The sequence below is a fragment of the Pan paniscus genome, chromosome 11, assembly GCF_029289425.2.
Source record: "Pan paniscus chromosome 11, NHGRI_mPanPan1-v2.0_pri, whole genome shotgun sequence".
In the NCBI taxonomy this organism is placed as follows: Eukaryota; Metazoa; Chordata; class Mammalia; order Primates; family Hominidae; genus Pan; species Pan paniscus.
The window spans coordinates 109401118-109412193 of NC_073260.2; the positions used below are offsets into that span (position 1 = coordinate 109401118).

The 11076-nt window shown below is 42.5% G+C and overlaps 1 pseudogene; it reads right to left on the reverse strand.

The window, feature by feature from the left end:
• Positions 1-282: 282 nt before the first annotated feature.
• Positions 283-380, reverse strand: LOC112440876 (U6 spliceosomal RNA; annotated as a pseudogene).
• Positions 381-11076: the final 10696 nt, after the last annotated feature.

Here is an 11076-nt window from a genome sequence, read left to right on the forward strand (position 1 = left end):
AATCCCAGCACTTTGGGAGGCCAAGGCAGGAGGATCACTTGAGCCCAGGAGTTTGAGACCAGCCTGGGCAACATAGTGGGACCCTGTCTCTACCAATAAATACAAAAATTAGCCAGGCGTGGTGGTGCACACCTGTAGTCCCAGTTACTTGGGAGGCTGAGGCAAGAGAATCGCTTGAACACAGAAAGTCGAGGCTGCAGTGAGCCTTGATGGCACCACTGCACTCCAGCCTGGGTGACAGAAGTGAGATCCTGTCTCAAAAAAACGTACATATATAAAATTTAAAATATGGAACACTTCACGAATTTGTGTGTCATCCTTGCACATGCTAATCTCTGTAGTTTTCAAAATTTTAGTGTGTGTGCTCCTGAAACAAGCACCATAATTTTTAATATAGTGAGTAACATAAGTATTCAAGTGGAGATTGTTAAATGATACCATTTCTGAGGTCCTTTTCCAGAACTCATGTAATTCCTTTATTTTTTCACAAATACTGCTTAAAAGCCAGGCTTGCTTTCCTGCCTTAAGGAGGTGCAGTAGAACTTAGAAGCCACCAGATGTCACTATTGCAGATAGCATTCCAAATCCCCCAGCTTGCATCTGATACCGTCAGTGCAGTACGAGTTGACAGGCTCCAAGAAGTCATCTAAACTGTCCCTCCTGACAGGAAGGCACAGTGAACAAGTGACTTGGATGATTTACTTTTAATGAACTGCTGGAAAAGAGAGCAAGGTTTATAAAAACACACATCTCTGTGGGCTACTTGCAAGACGGTCACCAAAACAACCTTGCCTCTAAAGTCTCTAAGTCTCTGAACATCTGTGAATCTGTGATTCTAAGCCAAATAGAGATGGTCTCTGCCCACCACTCAACATTTGTGTGCTTTTGTTTTTGTTAAGATCAAAGAATTTTAGTAGACAGTATATTATGCATTCAAAATAGCAGAAACCCTAATGGTGAGAAACATTAAGAATACATCAGAGTGATGGCAAAGATTTGCTGTGTGCTTGGATAACTTCCCTTGGCTAACGAGGGTAAGAGGCTGAGGACCCAGAAAAAGGCTGCTCTTCAGGTCACCGGTCCACTACTCCTGCAGGAATACTACCTCCTTGATGGTTGGAATTTGACTCATCTCTGAGGTTTTTGTGTTAAAGTGGAAGGTGGAGTGTTACTTGTGGTTTTGCATCCTTTCTCACCATGTATTTCTTCTTGTGTTGTCTTTTTATTTTTTACTCTGCCTTCCTCTTCTCTTGTGTCCCCCTCCCTTCTTTCTTCTTTGCCTTAATTATCTTTTCACCTTTACCCGTAGTTCCAAGTAGCTTTGAAGGCATTTCTTAGTTCCATCAGGAGCAATTGGTGATCTAGAAGTTAGGATTCTGGAACCTGGTTTCTTGCCTCTACTCCTAATGTTCTAGACCACAAACAGAAGAAGAGTCTCACCTACTAAAAACTGATGGCAAGGAGGAAAAGCAGAACCAAAAGCAAACCACTGGAGACATGGGTAGGCAGGAGGGTTCAGTAAACGGTTGCTCCTGAAGACATACCATGAAGAAGCAGTTCCATGCAAAAGTGGACTTGAGAAATGCCACAGCCCATATGCTCTTTGAGGGAGGTTTACAAGGTATGAAGTGCAGTCAGGGTTCTAATATGCGTTCCTGTAAAGAAACGGGTTTACCCTTTCTTAGCCCAGTATCCCCTACTCTGCTTTGACCACAGATCCACTTTAATGCCGTTGCTGATTATGCACATGACCTAGAGGCCTGCAGAACTGATGCTCTGTGGAATACTTTGGGGACTGTTGCTGCTCCAGGAGAGGTTTGTAAATACACTCTCACCAAGGAGGTAAAAACTCTTCTAGAGCAAGCCCAGGCTTTGGTTTTTGTATTCTGAAATGTCATACTTAAAGCAAACAGAATAATACATAGGTGATATAACTTTTTGCTGAATTACTGAAAAAATTGAAAGGCTTTCTTCTCTTTGGAAAATTTCTCACTGCTTGAAATAGTTACAGCTTTAGATTGTTTCATATCTGTGGAGTGCCCATTGTGTGCCCAGTACTCTCCCAAGGATGCAAAGACAAATAAGACATAGTTCTTGATGAAAAGGAAATGTAGATGCAAATCCTACGTCTTATGCTACTTAATTCTTATACTCTGTTACATCCAATATTTAGTAAGTGAGTGTGTTACCTGTGATATGCTTAGCACTGTTTCTAGAATCAGGTACTACCTTAAGTAAGTAATAGCAGGCACTGTTAGGTACTTAGTTAAATGCTTTGAGTTGAAGAGAGCATCGTAGATAATTTAGACCCTTCCAACTTCTTTGCCATGTCTCCTAAGAAGACTAAAAACAAACCTCAAGTAGATGGTTTTCAATCTTGTGATCAACGTTCACTGTAGAAAGTGAGGCTTTGTACCCCAGAGCTATGGGAAGCACCCCACCACACCCTCCTCTTTCCTAAACTTGGGGAACTCATCTGCTTTTAAGGGGAGATCATTATGATCATCACTGTGATCTTTGGCATCAAGGCCAATTGGTGATTTGGTTTTATTGTTGGAGATGTGGCCAATGGAGTGACTTGAGCAGGTCACAGACTTTCCTTCAGTCTCTCATTTGGACCCAGCACCTCTCCAAGGACATCAGTGCAGTTTTCTCAGGGTTTGCCTGAGTTCAGTATCCAGGTTATGCCATTTCACAAGCATCGTGCCTTTTTACATTCACAGTGGGTATGGGGTTCCCCTTATTTGGACTTATTAATACAAAGGACATTAAAAATAATCCCCTCCCATTACCTCTGTCTTGGTTGTGCCCTCAAGTCTCAGATGCAGTGGAGTATGGGAGTGAGGGCCCTCAAAGTCTCTCTCTAGATACTTACCCTGGACGAAAGGCACTCACCTGTCTCCACTCTAATAATTTACCACAGCATACACCTTGGTAGCTGTGGCTCAGGATTCCCAGTGTTCTCAGGAGATAGCCCTCCATATTAATTTTGCTGGGATCCAACAAAGGCAACCATTCTTTCCTTATTACTCTCAAGTCTAAAGTCAGAGAAGGCCTACCAATTGCTTGTTTAATTGACTTATCCAGATTGCCCTTTGAGATATTATGAGTAACTCCCTAGAAATGGTCTCTTCTTTGAAAAGAAATTCTGTAGGACATTGGCAACTTCTTTGTAGATATGTCTGTGATTCTAAAAGGACATATACTAATGAGATGAAAGCTGATTTTCAATATTATTTAAAGTTTGTCTCACGGACAAGATAAGCAAATTCTACATAGACTTTAAGAAAATTCCTTTTTGAAGCTTCTCATTGATTTATGAGCCTTACAAGTATAACCCCTGGAAAATAACATGTAGGATTATGGGATTTATTTTGTGTATTTGCTATGAGGATGAAATAGAGTTTTGGAATTATTGAGGCCAGACGCAAAGGGAAATTAAATATGCTCTGTGGATGAAAAGAAATGTTTAAAAAGTGCCCTACAAGACATATCAGGTAATAAAGCACCAGGGCCAGATGGATACACAGCTGTATCACACAGAACATTTACTCATAAATTACTTCTAATTTTAGAAGAGGTTTATAAACATGCTTCAGCAACTGAGGAAACTTCTTGTCTCCATTTCACTGGCAAGAAAAAAGAAATGTATAGGCTATAAATTCATTTTATTCTTTAACCAAAAAACTATGACTGTTAGATTTATAAAGCAGTATACTTACCATTATCAAGTGGATTTATTTTATGGAAAATCTCTGAAAAATAATAATTACTACATATTTTACATTATAAATACTAGATCATTGAAAAATAGATATGGATAAGGTCTTCACCTAGTGAATTGAAGAGCTGAAAAAAGCACTTATATCAAAGAAATAGTCACAGAAGGTGGCCGGGCACGGTGGCTCATGCCTTGTAATCCTAGTGTAGCAGGACGAGCCGCAGACAAAAACTCCTCAGACACCGAGTTAAAGAAGGAAGTGGTTTAATTCGGCCGGGAGCATCAGGCAAGACTCCTGTCTCAAGAGCCAAGCTCCCCGAGTGAGCAATTCCTGTCTTTTTTAAGGGCTCACAACTCTAAGGGGGTCCGTGTGAGAGGGTCGTGATCGATTGAACAAGGGGTACGTGACAGGGGCTGCATGCACCGGTGGTCAGAGTGAAACAGAACAGGCCGGGAAGTTTCATGATGTCTTTTCTATACAATATCTGGAATCTATAGATAACATAACCGGGTAGGTCAGGGGTCGATCTTTAACTACCAGGCTTAGGTCAGGCAGGCCCAGGCCTGGTTTCCGGTCTGGTTCTTAGGCGCCGGGCTGCCTGCATTTTGTTTTGCTTTTATTTTCTTTTCTGAGTATAAAACAATATAAAACAATATGAGAGGGTCTGTCTCTCTTCTCTCACCAGCACTTTGGGAGGCTGAGGGGGGCGGATCACCTGAGGTCAGGAGTTCGAGACCAACCTCAACATGGAGAAACCCCATCTCTACTAAAAATACAAAATTAGCCAGGCATTGTGGTGCATGCCTGTAATCCCAGCTACTCAGGAGGCTGAGACAGGAGAATCGCTTGAATCTGGAAGGTGGAGGTTGTGGTGAGCCGAGATCACGCCATTGCACTCCAGCCTGGGCAACAAGAGCGAAACTCCGTCTCAAAAAAAAGGAAAAGAAAAAAAAAAAGAAATAGTCACAGAAGGTTTTTGTAGTAATTTCAAAATTAGTCTGAATGCAAGCAGAATATATATGACTTTTTCATTTCTGTGAACATATCCTTGAAATAATCATAGATATATTAAATTATTTGACATCTTACACATATTTCTTCTTTTCTTTCTTTTTTCTCTTAAAATAAGGTCTCGCTCTGTCACCCAGGCTGGAGTGCAGTGGCACTATCATAGATCATTGCTGCCTAAACCACCTTCACAAAAATTGTAATGGTGAGAAAATTATGGCGGTTAAAGGAGATCTGATTTAACCAATTCCCATCTTGCCTTTGGCCTTCAAGCTGCCTTTAATTATTCCTGTGTTTTGGCCAGGATAACTTTGGGAGACATTTAGTTTATAATTTAAATGGTAATAGCCCTTCCGCAAAACTCAACTGCCTTTGTAAAGGTAATGAGAGACCAGCAGGCTAGGAGGATAGAGGAGCCTGAATTCTGCTAAGGGGTAGACATAAACAATTACCAGCTATTATTCTGCAGGCCACAAGATATGCAACTTCCCCAATTACTCCTGCAGATAACATCACTATTGTAGAACCTCAGATTGGCCTTTGGGGATATCTTTTCAGGATTTTTGCATGTCTGAAACTGATGGCTCAACCTGGACTTGCCAGTCTCTCCTGTGGCCCCACCCAGAAGCAACTCAGCATGCAGGGTGACAACTTCCCATACCCCTAGGACTGCACCCCCAACCAATCAACAGCAGATACCTATTGCCTAGCACCCCACCTCTTCCCCCAAACTACCTTTGAAAATGCTGCTAGCCCCCAAATGCTCAGGGAGATTGATTTGAATAATGACTCCATCTCCCAGTCCCAGGTGTGGCTGGCCCTGTATCAGTCAAACTCTTTCTTTACTGCGGTGCCATAGTCTCTGTGAATTGATTTCGTTTGTGCAGTGATCAGGAAGAACCTGATGGGTGTTTATACCATCTTGAATTCCCGGGCACAAGCAATCCTCCAGCCTCAGCCTCCTGAGTAGCTTGGACTGCAGGTATATGCCACCATGCCTAGCTAATTTTTAAATTTTTTGTACAGACAGGATCTTGCTGTCTTGCCCAGGCTGGTCTCAAACTCAAGTGATCAATCCTCTTGCCTCGGCCTCCCAAAGTGCTGGAATGATAGGCATGAGCCACTGAGCTCAGTTGTATTTCTTTCTTTTTTATAGAGATGGCATCTTGCTATGTCACCCAGGTTGGTTTCAAACTCCTGAGCTCAAGCTGTCCTCCACCTTGGCCTCCCAAAGTGCTGGGATTATGGGCATGAGCCACCACACCCAGCCCATATTTCTTAAGGTGTGGTTTGAAATTAAAAAAAAAAAACAAAAAAAGGAAAAAAAACAGTCTTCATGTTCAATACCAGGTTTAGTAAATTATATGTTCATAATAGATATTATGCAATTATTATAAATAATATAGAATATTTAACAGCAGAAAAATGGCGATGATATTTTAAGTGGTAAAAGTGACTCCAAATCAGACTTTATGGGATGATTCACTTTTTGTAAAGATAGATAAATGTGTGTTTATGTATCTGCAATGCCTATAAGGGGGACTTGTTAGAATCAATTAAACACTGAGACTCAAGACTATCAGAGGATGCATTTGGCCCAGGCTGCTGTGGAAGGTGTCAGACAGGAACCACAGTACATCTACAGGGCAGCATCAGGCATTCCTTTTCAGTGTGAGTTCTTGTGCCAGTACAGATGTGGTACAAGGAGAGGCAAAACACATTAGGCAGGCAACTGCCATGGCTTGGAGGCCTCAAACTTCACAGTGGCTAAACACTTCTTTTAACAACTTCATAGTGTAACCGCTCAGTGGGTTCACCTTGCCAGCTGCCTAGACAGGGCCGATTTATCAAGACAGCGGAATTGCAATAGAGAAAGAGTAACTCACACAGAGATGGTGGTGTGGGAGACTGGACTTTTATTATTACTCAAATCAGTCTCCCCAGGCATTTGGGGATCAGAGTTTTTAAGGACAACTTGGTGGGTGGGGGCAAGCCAGTGAGCCGGGAGTGCTGATTGGTCAGGTCAGAGGTGAAATCATAGGGAGTCGAGCTGTCTTCTTGTGCTGAGTCAGTTCCTGGGTGGGAGGCACAAGATCAGATGAGCCAGTTTATTGATCCAGGTGGTGTCAGCTGATCCTTCAAGTGCTGGGTCTGCAAAATATCTCAAGCACTGATCTTAGGAGCAGTTTAGGTAGTGTCAGAATCTTGTAGCCTCCAGCTGCATGACTCCTAAACCGAAATTTCTAATCTTGTGGCTAATTTCTTAGTCCTGCAAAGGCGGTCTAGTCCCCAGGCAAGAAGGAGATTTTCCCTGGGAAAAGCCTGTTAACACCTTTGTTTTAAACTATAAACTATAAACAAGTTCCTCTCAAAGTTAATTCAGCCTATGCCCAGGAATGAACAAGGACAGCTTGGTGGTTAGAAGCAAAATGGAGTTGGTTAGTCCAGATGCAATTTACCAACCAAGGGTCATCTTTATCATTAATCAATGCTGCTTAGTATCACAGTTGATGTTCTACTTGTTAAGCAGTGAAGTACTGAGGTATTTTGTAGGCTTTGGTGTCCTGGGGGGCAGGGTTGGGGCTCCAATACTGACAGATCTTGGGGTAGCCATGGCTGCTGTAGCTCTGAGTGCTGGGAGGAGGGTGGTTGCCCAGGGTGCAGGTTACCTGTAAAGTTCTCATCTCAATCTTTACTCTGAAGTTTCCTTTAAGGCAATTTCCAAAGAGTCAAGAGGTGCGCAGTCCGGGCGCGGTGGCTCATGCCTGTAATCCCAGCACTTCGGGAGGCCGAGGCAGGCGAATCACGAGGTCGGGAGTTCAAGACCAGCCTGGCCAACACGGTGAAACCCCGTCTCTACTAAAAATACAAAAATTAGCTGGGCGTGGTGGCGGGCTCCTGTAATCCCAGCTATTCGGGTGGCTGAGGCAGGAGAATGGCTTGAACCCGGGAGGCGGAGGCGGAGGTTGCAGTGAGCCGAGATCCTGCCGCTGCACTGCAGACTCCAGCCTGGGCGACAGTGCGAGACTCTGTCAAAAAAAAAAAAAAAAAAAAAAAAAAAGGGGGTGTGCAATCCACGCGGTAATTTCTAACTGAGCTGTTTCCCTATTCCGTTGGTTCTGAATTAAGGGTCGTTTACCGAGGCCTTAATAGAAGTCCTAATTCATCAGTCGAAGGCCCTCAGTATCTAATCGCATTTCCCATAAGTTCCATTGCAGACGATCTTCTACAGCCAGTGACATCTCCTTTCTGGACCCTGTCATTATGGTGGCTTTTCTCTCTGTGGTGTCTGAGCCCCAAATGCTTCCACTTTGTATACAACCCTCACTCCTTTGCCAAACCCTAAGACTCCTTAAGGCACAGTTAAGTACCTGCTCTACACAAAGCCTTCCAGACTCACCCCTCCCGTACCCGTAGCTGTGCCCTGCCAGGTCGGTGCATACCCCCTTTCTGACATCTTTGGCGTGGAAACTCCTCGTGCTCCCAGGATTACCAACTGCTTTTTCCTTACTCCCCTAGCATTCTTTCCCCGTGAAGCCAGCTGTAGTACTGCATGTTCTTCAGTAGGTGGCAACCTTCACAAACAGAATTCAGGCGATTTTGTTGCTTAGCTTGTCAACAGGACAGCCCCTAACGAGAGGCGCTGATACCCAGAGCAGCTACCGCTGCTGAGCTTATTCACTAATTAGAAACATTTGCTTTCTTGGAGTCACAGAAACGTTCCTACTATTATTCTGTTTTGTGAGGGAAAGCAATCTGAGCTGTTATTTAAGTGACTCCGTTTCCCAGCCACCTTGTGTGTAGAAGATCAGAAGATATCAAAGCAATGCTCCTCTTTGTATTTTTCCCCTCAAAGAATTGGGAGAAATCAAGATTTTAAAAAAAATTTGAGTATGTGGGTTTTTTTTACAAGATGATAATAATGTAAACTTTTTTGTATGGAGTTTGTTATAGTTGTTGTTGTTTTGAGACAGGGTCTCACTCTGTTGCCCAGGCTAGAGTGTAGTGGCGTGATCTCAGATCACTGCAACCTCTGCCTCCCAGGCTCAGTGATCCTCCCACCTCAGCCTCCTGAGTACCTGGGATTACATGCGTGCACCACCACATTTGGCTAATTTTTGTATTTTTAGTAGAGACGGGGTTTCACTATGTTGCCCAGGCTGGTCTCGAACTCCTGGCCTCAAGTGATCTGCCTACCTTGGTCTCCCAAGGTGCCGGGATTACGGGCTTGAGCCATCATGCCCAGACTTGTATGGGGTTTTTATCATTAACAATAGTGAGAAGGAGATAATTTAAAAAACAAACAAAACCCAAAAAACAAAAAACCCAAGGCTAGACTGCTCATTGAAAACAAAGGTATATGAAAAATTAGGTATATTATTCAGAATTCTGTCCTTTAACAAAAATATTTGAGAATTGGCTGTGTTCTGACATGGAGAAGTTGGCACATAACATGGGTACATTTGGCATACAGACATTTCTGGAATACATTTTCTGGAATGATGACACAGGCATTATTGTACTTGAGATTACTCTTTCTCCGAGTTCACATCTTTTTTTTTTTTTTTTAAGTCGGAGTTTCACTCTTGTTGCACAGGATGGAGTGCAATGGCGCGATATTGGCTCACCGCAACCTCCGCCTCCCAGGTTCAAATGATTCTCCTGCCTCAGCCTCCTGAGTAGCTAGGATTACAGGCACCTGCCACCACACCCAGCTAATTTTGTATTTTTAGTAGACATGGAGTTTCTCCATGTTGGCCGTGCTGGTCTAGAATTCCCAACCTCAGGTGATCTGCCCACCTCGGCCTCCCAAAGTGCTGGGATTACAGGCATGAGCCACTGCGCCCGGTCCCGAGTTCACATCTTAATTATTTGTTGCCACTTCCTAAGGCATCTTGCTTGGAAAATTAGTGCACTCCTTTTCTTGTGTCCTTCCAGAACTTTGGGTCACCAGTGTGCATTTCCCACCAGTGTGGGAAATTTTCCTTGGGTCATGCAACCCTTAATAAATACTACTTTTCCCTCAAATCATCTTCAAGTGTAATATAAAAAAAAGAGACTGAATTTTAGCAAGCAAATAGAAATATCTACTTCTAAATAGACACTGTGCTCTTCAAAGAAATCTCTGTGGGGTACCAGGCATTTCTTTTAATAATGATTTGGTGACTCAAAACATTTCCAAACTCCTCTTTTGGTCTTATTTCAGTGCTTGTTGCAACGGGACAAGGTCCGTTCTGGGGCCATTCCATGAATCCTCAGTTCTGTGTATGCTTTTGCATTCTTGTGCTCTTCAGGTGGCATTTATCATGTGAGCTTTGTATCATCCCAGGAGTAACAAATGCCTAATATCCTCTTGTTTACTCTCTCTCAGGATGGTTTTCTAGTATTCTCTCATTTGTACCTTCTATATAGAAGAATGTATTCCCTAAAGCGTTGGTATCTTACCTGAAAATGAATAATTCCTGTTGGACTCACCTACCTCCAAGGCCAGACATCTTCAGGACTAGAAACATAGTTTCTAATTTACACAACAAAATAATGTTTTTCATCACTGTAATCTCTCCCTATTCTTAATTTTGCCATCCTTTCTAATGGAAATGTCATATTTTATGAGTGTTTATTAGAGAGTATTTTGACTCAAATCTCATTTATTGTACAATTTTTAGGTTAATTCTAATTTTTTTCACAATATCCCTGGTCCTGAGACTATTATAGTCATTTTGGTCACCCCCAACACCATTTCCGTTAAATTTCATCCATACCTATTGCTTAGGGCAGATCAATTCAGTTAAATGTTCTTTTTAAACACCAGTTTGTAAGGAATGGTATGCCCTCACAGAAATATATCCTTTGCAAGTACAGTCACTCATTTATTAATCAATAATTGGTTAATAGGTATATTCATGCATTCATACAACCACTATTAAGTAAGCACATACTCACTGCAATCATTTATTTACTGCACTACTGATAACGGCAGGTAACAAGGCCCATGATGTGATTCAGTCTCAGTGGAGCTTATTGAACAGTAGGTTGCCACTTTAAGGGCATGGAAAGTAAAATGCTGTTCAGGAAGCACATGCTACGTGTCAGCTACTAAATGAAATATTGATAGTATTCACTTAACCCTCACGATTTTTCAGGTTGAGTGTAACTCAAGTAATTTCTATTCTCAACAATGTTAAGAATTGCTCCCAGTGCAAAGATGGAGGAGTTGGAATTTGAACCTAGAGCTGCAGTTTACCTGGGCACCCTAACATGGTGCCCAAGTAAACACAACTGTCTTGGCCTCAAGTTTCATTGCATCCACCAGATTCAGTTCCCATTTATTGAGAATCCTTCTGTG